Source organism: Malaclemys terrapin, chromosome 8 (assembly GCF_027887155.1).
Source record: "Malaclemys terrapin pileata isolate rMalTer1 chromosome 8, rMalTer1.hap1, whole genome shotgun sequence".
NCBI classification, from domain to species: Eukaryota; Metazoa; Chordata; order Testudines; family Emydidae; genus Malaclemys; species Malaclemys terrapin.
The window spans coordinates 87033270-87046251 of record NC_071512.1 but is presented as its reverse complement, the minus strand read 5'-3'; the positions used below and the strand labels follow the sequence as shown (position 1 = coordinate 87046251).

Below are 12982 nucleotides of genomic sequence, written 5' to 3'. Positions count from 1 at the left end.
AAGTTTTATTAAACATTGCTTGTAAAGATTAATTGGCTGCAGCGGTGAAGAAATAGTACATTAAATAGTTTACATGTTTCCTTATTGGCATTCAAAAGTGCAACAATGCCTGTGAAATCCCTAAAACAAAAAATCTGCCCATGAAAACAGCTCCAAAAAAGACAGTTCCTAATATATGGAACCTTAATTTAATCTTACACAATTCTGATGTTTGGGGACAATTTTGGTAAACTTGGTTGTTATACTGAAATTCTCTGGCCTGCGTGAAACAGGAAGTCAGACTACACGTAAGGGTCACTTCTGCCCTTGGAATCAAAGAGTTTGTATTTTAGAAGGGCCCAAAGTTCACAGTCAGAGCAGGACTCCACTGCACTCGGCACTGTACACAGGCCCTCCCCTGAAAAGGTTACAATCTAATTTTGGAATTTGTTCTACTTACATTGATCACTTTCATTTCCTGCTTCAGCTGATACATGTTTTAAATTACCTCTTTAATGTTTTAAAATGACATTTGGCATTAGAACTTGAAAGGGATGAAGTTCATCCATATTTAAAATATAATCCCATATACGTAATAATATAAACACTGTCTCACAGTTTAAATACCAGTAAAGAAAAATTCCCTCACAGCCACCAGATCTTTTATTATAGATCATTGATGACAACATAGCAACCTTTTATTCTAATTCTACATGTGCATCCTAGAACTGGGCTACCCCATGCAACTGAACAACTCTAAATTAAAGGTGGAGAAGAAACTAAAGACATGTTCTGATTTCTATCTGTGGGACTCTGACTATTACCTGACTAAAAGCTGAAGGACAGACACCCAGCTAAAGCTGAACAGCATGCAGTGTAAGTCAGCAATGTACTGTATGTGTGCACAACAGTGTCTTAAAACTCACCTTGCACTCCTCTGTTCCTTCTTCAGGGAGGGCCATTCCCCCTGCACTGAGTTAGAGCAGCAGCAGGGCGTGTGCAGGAATTCGGACTCCTCCAGCCCCGGGGCTGTGGCGGGGAAAACAAGAGAACTCCTCTCCCCGGGCCTGCAGCAGGGAGAGTGAGCTCCTCCAGCCCCAGGGCTGCGAAAGGGAGAGCGAGCTCCTCCAACCCTGGTCTCTCACTCTCCCCACCACAGCCCAGGAACCCACTGATTATTGGGGGGGCCTGTGCCCCTGCTTGCCCCCTTGTGCATGCCCTTGGAGCAGCCTAAGGGCTACTCTAACTTACATTGACTAAAAACAGTCCCAAGGGGCTGAAACTGCAGGCTGGGATCAGTATGAAATCGAGCTGTCCCGTCCAGGACTCCTTTACGCAGCCACAGTACCTTTTCTCTGCCATGCTGCCTGCAAGTAGGGAGATGGAGGGGCCTAATATCCTCTGTGCCAGTTCTCTTCCGAGAAAGGATCCTCCTTGCACTGAGGCTGGATTACACTGGCTTTAAGTACAGATTGTACCAGCGATACAGGGCAAAAACAGCCACACTCTTTAGATCAGGCTTTTAGCCCTACAAAGAGAGCAGTCAAACTCAGCATCCCACTATTTAAAACACACCACATGAATCTAAGTATGCTCAATTGTCAATACTAATTTCCCCATTTCTCATCCATTATAACTATGAAGAAGAATAAATGTACAGCTATTTACCTTTAGCCATGTGTTCCTGCTGGGCACACTGTTTAAGCAGAGCACTAGAGAAGCACTGGTTAGCATTGTGAAAAATCTGGTTAGCATTGTGACAAAGAACCACATACCCATTTAAAGAATGTATAGGATGGCCATGTGTTCCTGAACACAGGGAACATCCCTGTTTTCACAGTGTGCCTCTGTGTTTCACCGGGAACCCTGTAAATCCCCCAACATACTGTTAATGAGAGAAAGCTGCCAGCCAGCTGAGCTGGTGGAACTGACGCCATGCTGGGTAAATGCTTATGCACTCTAAGGACCACCCCACCACAAGCACACTCCACTCTGCCCACTGAGAAATCTCAGAATGAGCACTCACCTCCAACTACACCTTCCCCTGCAGGCAGAGTCAGATCCAGACTGACAGGATACGGACAATGCTATGAACGATGAGCTTGCAGACAACTCATTTTTTACCAGTATTACTATATATAGGTGGCTGTCTACCACCCTTGGCTGCTATCCATGCTTGGGCTCACCTCTGCTGCACCATGGGGAGCAACAGATTGTGGCAGGGATTGACAGGAAGGACACAGAGGACTCAGAGTGAATGCAAGAGGGAGATTGTGGCAGCAGAAAATGGAGAGGCAGGAAGTTGAGTGCTCAAGAGAGGAGAGAAAGGAGGAGAAGACTGACAGACTGGGGAAGGGAGAGAAAGTGAACGGGGGAAGAGAGTTGAGGAAAACAATAAAATGATAAAAACACAGAAAACACGAGATCAAGGAGCAGGCAACTTCCTCTCTTACCTCCCCCATTGGCCAAGTCCTTCTTATGCAACCTTTCTTGACTCCATCCAAACTATCCATTATGAAACCCTTAAATCCAACATTTACATTACAAATATATCCCCTATGTAAATGCATGTTTACACGTCATTACCGTTCCTATGAGCAATCTAGTCCCCAAAAAGGATGATAAAAATCCAGGAAATGGAGATTGAAGGCTACTGCTGTCCTCAATTCAAGCCCTTGAACCTAGATACCACAGGGTCATTTTGCTGCAGCGTGGGATTTTACTAACTTTTGTGAAGTGATATTTAAATCCTTCATGAATATATTTTGGTAGTAATATGTACTGCATTCAATACGGTAAAACATTCCAAAATCTAACACTTAAATTCCTCTGTACATACACAGATACAGACTTACAAAGTCTCATTGCCAAATTTGTGAACAGAGATCTTATATTAGGATTTATTCCCTAAACTAACATTCATGATTTTCCATTTATTTCCAAACTATCCATTTTTGGAAGGCAAAGGAAAAGAAGAAATATATTTGTAGGTGAAAAAGAATGGTGTGTGTTTAAGGGACAGCTTTGAATATAAGTATGCTGCAGTTTTCATCTTTGCCATCATTTTTCTGCTTCGAAAAATAAAATTGATAAATAATTGATGGCTCTCTGTTATTTACTCTGTTCACCAAGAGGATGGTAAATGCCAGTGTCAAATATATTCTCAATGTTGAAATTGTATTCAGAAAAAAATTAGCAATTCCACGTAATCTCTTTGCTGTATTCTGCCCACTTTTACTTTCTCTGTAACCTACTCAACCCACTTGAGTGTTAACAGACATGTTTTCCCCTGCAGCACTGACCACTAAATGCACTGGGGTCAGATTGTACTGACAGGAGGTTTTGTAACAAAGGGGGAAATGTTTCAGAACTAATATTTCTTCTAGTTATAGGATGGATACTACCCTTTTCTTTTTCCTGACATTTCCATATTATGCTGCACATTTTGACTGAGGACAGAGGCAGGCAGACAGTCTCAGAAAGAGCAGAATGAGAACTGAATAAATTTAGAGGACTGCAGTGTGTTATCACAGCGATTAAAGATGTCTTTTTGATAACATCATCTTGGAATTAGCATCAGTTGTTTGGCTGAGAGTCACTCAGCACAACCATTACATTTTAATCCTTTTAATTCAAATAGCTTTTTCATTAAACACAACAAAATCCCCACACAACATCCCCAAAAACAACAGTATTAGCAAAGCCTATACACTTAGCCCTGGTCTACACTACAGAGTTAGGTCAACATAAGGCAGTTTACTTCAACCCAACTCGGTAAGTGTCTACACTAAAATCAGAGGGGTAGCCGTGTTAGTCTGGATCTGTAAAAAGCGACAAAGAGTCCTGTGGCACCTTATAGACTAACAGATATACTGGAGCATAAGCTTTCGTGAGTGAATACTTCGTCAGATGTATGAGCTTCGTCAGATGCACTAAAATGCAGCTCCCGCTGCTGTAACTCGCCCACTACACCAACTCAATAACTCCACCTCCACGAGAGGCATAGCACTTAGGTTGATGTAACTAGGTCGATGCAGTGTCACTGTAGACACTGCGTTGCTTACATGGGCTGTTGCTGCCTTTCAGAAGCCATCCCACAGTGCCCCACGCTGAATCAGTGCGAGCGCTCATGGTGAAGACACGCACCGCTGACACAAGGAGCATAGTGTGGACATGCAAAAGCAGTTTAATTACTGTGGTGGCTCTATGCCAACGTATGTTAGGACGACTTAAAGCTACTTTAACATTCTATTCATCCACTGCTGTTTAACATTTTAAGTATGTGCAATCAGTGATTGCCAATCACTCTCCCTCCTTTTAAAAAGGGACAAAAAGAAATGAAAATACAAGAATAATCACAGCTAACTAACCCACAGTGGAAAAATCTGTACCACAGTCTCTGGGCCACATGCTGCTCTCCTGAAGATAAAGCCACAGGATGTAAAACAAATGTCCCAGTACAGAGGTAATGAGTGTGGCTTGCAAAGGGAATGGAGCCAGGTCAATGAAGCAACCTCACCTCTCCTCAACCTACACCCTCCTCCCCCAGCAGCTGGATTACTTGGAAGATTTTCATTGCCTCCTTTCCCCCGTTGCCATGCCTGTGTTCTAAACCCCTTATTATTACAAGATGTGGGCAGGATAGTAGCTGCAGAGGAGAGTTATTGCTGGTTCTATCAGCTGGTTCTATCAGCAGCCACTTCTCATTGCACATCCATCCAATCCCCAGGAAAGCATGCAGCAGAAAACAGGCACTTCTCAGCTCAGCCCATCCGGTATTTATGATGACAAAGCACAAATTACTAAGAACTCAGCTTGACTCTCAGATTTAGTGTTTACAGAACTGGCAATTAGTAGGGGTCTACTTAAATAGCAGAGAAATCACACATGTTTTGGCGGGTTGGTCACAGCATAAATTTTGCAGATGTGTAACACATCTGTGAAATTTGCTATTTGTGCATGACCAACCCATTAAAAAAAAAAAAAAAAAAAAAAAAAAAAAAAAATGTGTGTGATTTCTCTGCAACATTTCACAAACTGGGGGCCCCAACCAAAAGGGGGTCATAAGCTTATTGTAGGGGGGGTCCCGGTATTGCCACCCTTGCTGCTGTTGGCAGTGATGCCTGAAGCCGGGTGGCAGGAGAACAGCAGCTGCTTGCGAGGTGCCAAGCTCTGAAAGCAGCGCTGCCACCAGCAGCAGCACAGAAGTAAGGGTGGCAATACCATACCACCTGCCTTCAGAGCTTGACACCTGGCCAGCAGCTGCTGCTCACCACTCTGCCTTCCAAGCTGGTCAGTCAGAGACCAGATTTCACAGTCCATGATGCGATTTTCACATCTGCAAATCTAGTAGTTCCCTAGCAATTAGACTCAAACCAAAATATTTTTATTGTGAACTGAGTACATTTTATATGCAATCACAGAAACACAATGAACATGAAGCCTCACAATGCCAATTTCGCATAATTATTTTGCGGAGAAGAACCACTCTTTAAACTTAGATGGAGTATTAGAGGAAGAAATCTTCCAATGCCTCTGTTTTAGGCTCCTTTGCCCAGAGTCCAATGGAACTCAATGGAGCGCCACACTGCAGATCCCTTTGCCCAACTGAGAACTTAGAAGGACTAAGGTACTGAAAATTGATATTTAGGGTGATTAGTTAAGGCAGATGCAGGGATACATATAAAATAGTCTATAGTCCTCTCTATCAGCGAGTTATCAGCTTCTGTAGCATCCATCATGGGATGTGCCATTGCTACAATTATTTCTGAAACCACACCTTCACATATTGACAAGAACAACTTGGCTGCTGGGAGTCTCAGGTACCTCCCATATGCAAAAAAGAACACAGCTTTATTCTCATATCAATACAAAACAGATTAATTATGAAGTTAGGACCAGGTCAGTCTGAGTATCTGAGTGCCTGCTGCTGGGACAGTTGGTCAGTTTGACCGTGTGCTTGATTGCTTGCTTGTTTGTTTGAAAAGTGTGAATTGGGAGTGCTTTGTTCCAGGTGGGCCTTGAGTGGGTCTGACTGGTATGTAAGGGCAGTCAGCAGCGAACCAGCTGAGCGGTGAACAGCAGAGGCTAACAGCGGGAGTTTGCCTGGGAGCTGTCCAAGAGGAGGTACGCTAAGTGCTGCATTAGGGGGGCTGTGTTGGTGAGTATCTGAGTGCCTGCTGCTGGGAGAGTTGGTCAGTTTGACCGTGTGCTTGATTGCTTGCTTGTTTGTTTGAAAAGTGTGAATTGGGAGTGCTTTGTTCCAGGTGGGCCTTGAGTGGGCCTGACTGGTATATAAGGGCAGTCAGCAGCGAACCAGCTGAGCGGCGAACAGCAGAGGCTAACAGCGGGAGTTTGCCTGGGGAGAGCTCACTGAGGCTTTCATCTGCAGGTTTCTCTGAGTAGTTCCTGCAACAGTTGAGGAAGCTCTTAAGAGGACGGTGATATGGAAGGTGAGCGATCAGCTGTTGTAACCTGCACGGGTTGTGCCATGTTTGTCTTTCTTCCACAGGACAGAAGCGACTTTGTCTGTACAAAGTGCAAGCTGGTCTCCATGTTGGAAGAGAAGGTTCGAGGGCTGGAGAAACGAGTGTCGACTCTGCGTTGCATAAGGGAAAATGAAGATTTCCTGGACAGACGTCAGGAGAGGCTTCTACGGCCACAATGTTCTGAAGATTCAGAGCAGGCGCAGCAGGGACAGAAGGATTGTGAGGAGGTTTGGCAGCATGTGACCTCCAGAAGGAGAAAGAGGAGCGTCCATGCACCAGCAATGGAGATACAGGTGAGCAATCATTTCCATGTTCTCTCTACAGGTACTAATGCGGAGAGTGGACTAGATGACCCATCTGAGGGAAGGGAGCAGAAGGAGACTCCACCGATTGGAAGGCAAAAGATGCACTGTCCTAGGGATGGGGGTTCCACGACCACCACTCCCAAGAGGAGGAGGAGGGTGGTGGTGGTCGGGGACTCCCTCCTCAGGGGGACTGAGTCATCTATCTGCCGCCCCGACCGGGAAAACCGAGAGGTCTGCTGCTTGCCAGGAGCTAGGATACACGATGTGACGGAGAGACTGCCGAGACTCATCAAGCCCTCGGATCGCTACCCCTTCCTGCTTCTCCACATGGGCACCAATGATACTGCCAAGAATGACCTTGAGTGGATCACTGCAGACTACGTGGCTCTGGGAAGAAGGATAAAGGAGTTTGAGGCGCAAGTGGTGTTCTCGTCCATCCTCCCTGTGCAAGGAAAAGGCCGGGGTAGAGACCATCGAATCGTGGAAGTCAACGAATGGCTACGCAGGTGGTGTTGGAGAGAAGGCTTTGGATTCTTCGACCATGGGATGGTGTTCCAAGAAGGAGTGCTAGGCAGAGACTGGCTCCACCTAACAAAGAGAGGGAAGAGCATCTTCGCCAGCAGGCTGGCTAACCTAGTGAGGAGGGCTTTAAATTAGGTTCACCGGGGGAAGGAGACCAAAGCCCTGAGGTAAGTGCGGAAATGGGATCCTGGGAGGAAGCACAAGCAGGAGAGCGCAAGAGGGGAGGACTCCTGTCTCATGCTGAGAAAGAGGGACGATCGATGAGTTATCTTAAGTGCCTATACACAAATGCAAGAAGCCTGGGAAACAAGCAGGGAGAACTGGAAGTCCTGGCACAGTCAGGGAACTATGATGTGATTGGAATAACAGAGACTTGGTGGGATAACTCACATGACTGGAGTACTGTCATGGATGGATATAAACTGTACAGGAAGGACAGGCAGGGCAGAAAAGGTGGGGGAGTTGCATTGTATGTAAGAGAGGAGTATGACTGCTCAGAGCTCCGGTATGAAACTGCAGAAAAACCTGAGAGTCTCTGGATAAACTTGAGAAGTGTGAGCAACAAGGGTGATGTTGTGGTTGGAATCTGCTATAGACCACCAGACCAGAGGGATGAGGTGGACGAGGCTTTCTTCTGGCAACTAGCAGAAGTTGCTAGATCGCAGGCCCTGGTTCTCATGGGAAACTTTAATCACCCTGATATCTGCTGGGAGAGCAATACAGCGGTGCACAGGCAATCCAGGAAATTTTTGGAAAGTGTAGGGGACAATTTCCTGGTGCAAGTGCTGGAGGAACCAACTAGGGGCAAAGCTTTTCTTGACCTGCTACTCACAAACAGGGAAGAACTAGTAGGGGAAGCAAAAGTGGATGGGAACCTGGGAGGCAGTGACCATGAGATGGTCGAGTTCAGGATCCTGACACAAGGAAGAAAGGAGAGCAGCAGAATACGGACCCTGGACTTCAGAAAAGCAGACTTTGACTCCCTCAGGGAACAGATGGGCAGGATCCCCTGGGAGAATAACATGAAGGGCAAAGGGGTCCAGGAGAGCTGGCTGTATTTTAAAGAATCCTTATTGAGGTTGCAGGAACAAACCATCCCGATGTATAGAAAGAATAGTAAATATGGCAGGCGACCAGCTTGGCTAAACATTGAAATCCTTGCTGATCTTAAACGCAAAAAAGAAGCTTACAAGAAGTGGAAGATTGGACAAATGACCAGGGAGAAGTATAAAAATATTGCTCAGGCGTGCAAGAGTGAAATCAGGAAGGCCAAATCACACTTGGAGTTGCAGTTAGCAAGAGATGTTAAGAGTAACAAGAAGGGTTTCTTCAGGTATGTTAGCAACAAGAAGAAAATCAAGGAAAGTGTGGGCCCCTTACTGAATGAGGGAGGCAACCTAGTGACCGAGGATGTGGAAAAAGCTAATGTACTCAATGATTTTTTTGCCTCTGTCTTCACGCACAAGGTCAGCTCCCAGATTGCTGCACTGGGCAGTACAGCGTGGGGAGAAGGTGACCAACCCTCTGTGGAGAAAGAAGTGGTTCGGGACTATTTAGAAAAACTGGACGTGCACAAGTCCATGGGGCCGGATGCGCTGCATCCGAGGGTGCTAAAGGAGTTGGCGGGTGAGATTGCAGAGCCATTAGCCATTTTTTTGAAAACTCATGGCGATCGGGGGAGGTCCCAGATGACTGGAAAAAGGCTAATGTAGTGCCCATCTTTAAAAAAGGAAAGAAGGAGGATCCGGGGAACTACAGGCCATTCAGCCTCACCTCAGTCCCTGGGAAAATCATGGAGCAGGTCCTCAAGGAATCAATTATGAAACATTTAGAGGAGAGGAAAGTGATCAGGAACAGTCAGCATGGATTCACGAAGGGGAAGTCATGCCTGACTAACCTAATTGCCTTCTATGATGAGATAACTGGCTCTGTGGATGAGGGGAAAGCAGTGGATGTGTTATTCCTTGACTTTAGCAAAGCTTTTGATACGGTCTCCCACAGTATTCTTGCCGCCAAGTTAAAGAAGTATGGGCTGGATGAATGGACTGTAAGGTGGATAGAAAGCTGGCTAGATCGTCGGGCTCAACGGGTAGTGATCAATGGCTCCATGTCTAGTTGGCAGCCGGTTTCAAGCGGAGTGCCCCAAGGATCGGTCCTGGGGCCGGTTTTGTTTAATATCTTTATTAATGATCTGGAAGATGGTGTGGACTGCACTCTCAGCAAGTTTGCAGATGACACTAAACTAGGAGGCGTGGTAGATACACTACAGGGTAGGGATCGGATACAGAGGGACCTAGACAAATTAGAGGATTGGGCCGAAAAAAACCTGATGAGGTTCAACAAGGACAAGTGCAGAGTCCTGCACTTAGGACGGAAGAATCCCATGCACTGCTACAGACTAGGGACCGAATGGCTAGGTAGCAGTTCTGCAGAAAAGGACCTAGGGGTCACAGTGGACGAGAAGCTGGATATGAGTCAACAGTGTGCTCTTGTTGCCAAGAAGGCTAACGGCATTTTGGGCTGTATAAGTAGGGGCATTGCCAGCAGATCGGGGGACGTGATCGTTCCCCTTTATTCAACTTTGGTGAGGCCTCATCTGGAATACTGTGTCCAGTTTTGGGCCCCACACTACAAGAAGGATGTGGAAAAATTGGAAAGAGTCCAGTGGAGGGCAACAAAAATGATTAGGGGTCTGGAGCACATGACTTATGAGGAGAGGCTGAGGGAACTGGGATTGTTTAGTCTCCAGAAGAGAAGAATGAGGGGGGATTTGATAGCAGGCTTCAACTACCTGAAGGGGGGTTCCAAAGAGGATGGAGCTCGGCTGTTCTCAGTGGTGGCAGATGACAGAACAAGGAGCAATGGTCTCAAGTTGCAGTGGGGGAGGTCCAGGTTGGATATCAGGAAAAACTATTTCACTAGGAGGGTGGTGAAACACTGGAATGCGTTACCTAGGGAGGTGGTAGAGTCTCCTTCCTTGGAGGTTTTTAAGTCCCGGCTTGACAAAGCCCTGGCTGGGATGATTTAGCTGGGAATTGGTCCTGCTTTGAGCAGGGGGTTGGACTAGATGATCTCTTGAGGTCCCTTCCAACTCTGATATTCTATGATTCTATGATTTATCAGAAGGGACTAGAGACACATTTTCCCCCACCCATTATATACATACAGATTTACATGTCCCGTGGCCAGGTGTGTACAAATGGAGATGAGATTTGCTTTGCACACATATTTTTAGAATTTTTGCTCATATAGGCAAAAAATTTGTCTATACCTCCTTTGTTATTCTCCTTCTCCTACAGGAAGTAGAAGGCTTCCGAAGTCCCTGGGCCACAAACAGGCCAGAGCAGGTCCCTCTGACTGCTGTCGACTCTGCAGGGAGTTTCTCTGAGGATTCATTTGGTTCACTGGAGCCACTAGCTGGATTGTATTAGCTTGGAATTTTGGTGCAGGATGTTAGGTCCAGCTCCATATTTGGGGAACTTCTATTGCCTGTTATGGCTCATTGCACTTTAATACATGTCTTACACTCCTTTAGGAGGGAGGGATCTTCGAGAACATTTTCTGTAACATAATTATGTTTTCTACCATTTTTCTCTTATGTATATTGTTTATCTAAGTTACTTATATGGTGCCCATCATAGCAGTATCTGAGCACTTCACAGTCTTTAATATATTTATCCTCACAAGTCCTCTTGATAGAGAAGTGCTATCATCCCTATTTTATAGCTGGGAATTGAGGCATTGAGTGGCTCACTGACTTGCCCTAAGCAACAGAGGGTCCTGTGACACCTTTGAGACTAACAGAAGTATTGGGAGCATAAGCTTTCGTGGGTAAGAACCTCACTTCTTCAGATGCAAGTAATGGAAATCTCCAGAGGCAGGTAGAAATCAGTATGGAGATAACGAGGTTAGTTCAATCAGGGAGGGTGAGGTGCTCTGCTAGCAGTTGAGGTGTGAACACCAAGGGAGGAGAAACTGCTTCTGTAGTTGGATAGCCATTCACAGTCTTTGTTTAATCCTGATCTGATGGTGTCAGATTTGCAAATGAACTGGAGCTCAGCAGTTTCTCTTTGGAGTCTGGTGCTGAAGTTTTTTTCCTGTAAGATGGCTACCTTTACATCTGCTATTGTGTGGCCAGGGAGGTTGAAGTGTTCTCCTACAGGTTTTTGTATATTGCCATTCCTGATATCTGACTTGTGTCCATTTATCCTCTTGCGTAGTGACTGTCCAGTTTGGCCAATGTACATAGCAGAGGGGCATTGCTGGCATATATAACATTGGTGGACATGCAGGTGAACGAGCCGGTGATGTTGTAGCTGATCTGGTTAGGTCCTGTGATGGTGTTGCTGGTGTAGATATGTGGGCAGAGTTGGCATCGAGGTTTGTTGCATGGGTTGGTTCCTGAGTTAGAGTTGTTATGGTGCTGTGCGTGGTTGCTGGTGAGAATATGCTTAAGGTTGGCAGGTTGTCTGTGGGCGAGGACTGGCCTGCCTCCCAAGGTCTGTGAAAGTGAGGGATCATTGTCCAGGATGGGTTGTAGATCACTGATGATGCGTTGGAGATGTTTAAGCTGAGAACTGTAGGTGATGGTATGCTCCCAATACTTCTGTTAGTCTCAAAGGTGCCACAGGACCCTCTGTTGCTTTTTACAGATTCAGACTAATACGGCTACCCCTCTGATACTTGACTTGCCCTAGATCACACAGGAAGTCTGTGACAGTGCAAGGAATTAAATTTGGTGCTTCCAAGTGCTAAGCTAGTACTCTAACCACCAGGGGTTCTGAAACTGGGGGTTGTGACTCCGCAGGGGGTCACGAGGTTATTACTTGCGGGGTCGCGAGCTGTCAGCCTCAATCCCAAACCCCGCTTCACCTCGAGCATTTATAATAGTGTTAAATATAAAAAAGTTTTTTTTAATTTACAAGGGGGGGTCTCACTCAGAGGCTTGCTGTGTGAAAGGGGTCACCACTACAAAAGTTTGAGAACCACTGCACTAGACCATCCTGTGTGTGTGTTTCATATAAGAGAAATCTCCATTAGCTGTCAGAAGAATAGGTCGTAGGACACACAGTTGAACTATTCTGATTTCATCCAATAGGAGACAATCTCACACATGCACACTAACCAATTTATCACAAGGGGATGATTTGGGGTCAGGAACAATTTTAGCCAATAATACCACCAATGTGGCCACTGGAAACTTTTTAGTTATATAAATTATTAGGAAAATATGTCCAGAATCTGGAATTATAGGGATGCTTCTTTGATATCATAGGGCATTACTGTTAAAAGATGATCAGGAACAGAAGGGGGGAAAAAACTGCCAAGGAGTATCTTTCTTCCCACTTGCTGCTTGTTTAGTCAGAAAAAATAAAGATTAGGAAAAAAGTAAAATTTCATATTAATTTTAACAAAACAAAAAAAAGGGCTGTAAGACATCAGGAAAAATATCAAGTCCCTAGATTGCATTTCTCCCCAGAGCATTCTAAAAATCCATTGAGCTTACATGACATAATGGTTTCTCTAAAGCTGCAGTAGAACTTGCAACTAGAATAGCATAAATACCTGGTGTGGCAGAGATTGTCATGGTAACTGCATATTTGTTTAATAGTGAATCACAGAGTAAACAGGTTGATAAAACCAAGCATTGTACGTTAATTTGTTAGGCTGCCCAAGAATTGTTGCAAA

General features: G+C 45.3%; 1 protein-coding gene across 4 annotated transcripts in view; it reads right to left on the bottom strand.

Annotated features, from left to right (window-relative positions):
• SLC44A5 (solute carrier family 44 member 5) overlaps positions 1-12982 on the bottom strand; it is a 204363-nt gene that overhangs the window by 86262 nt on the left and 105119 nt on the right. The gene's annotated exons all lie outside the window — the stretch shown is intronic.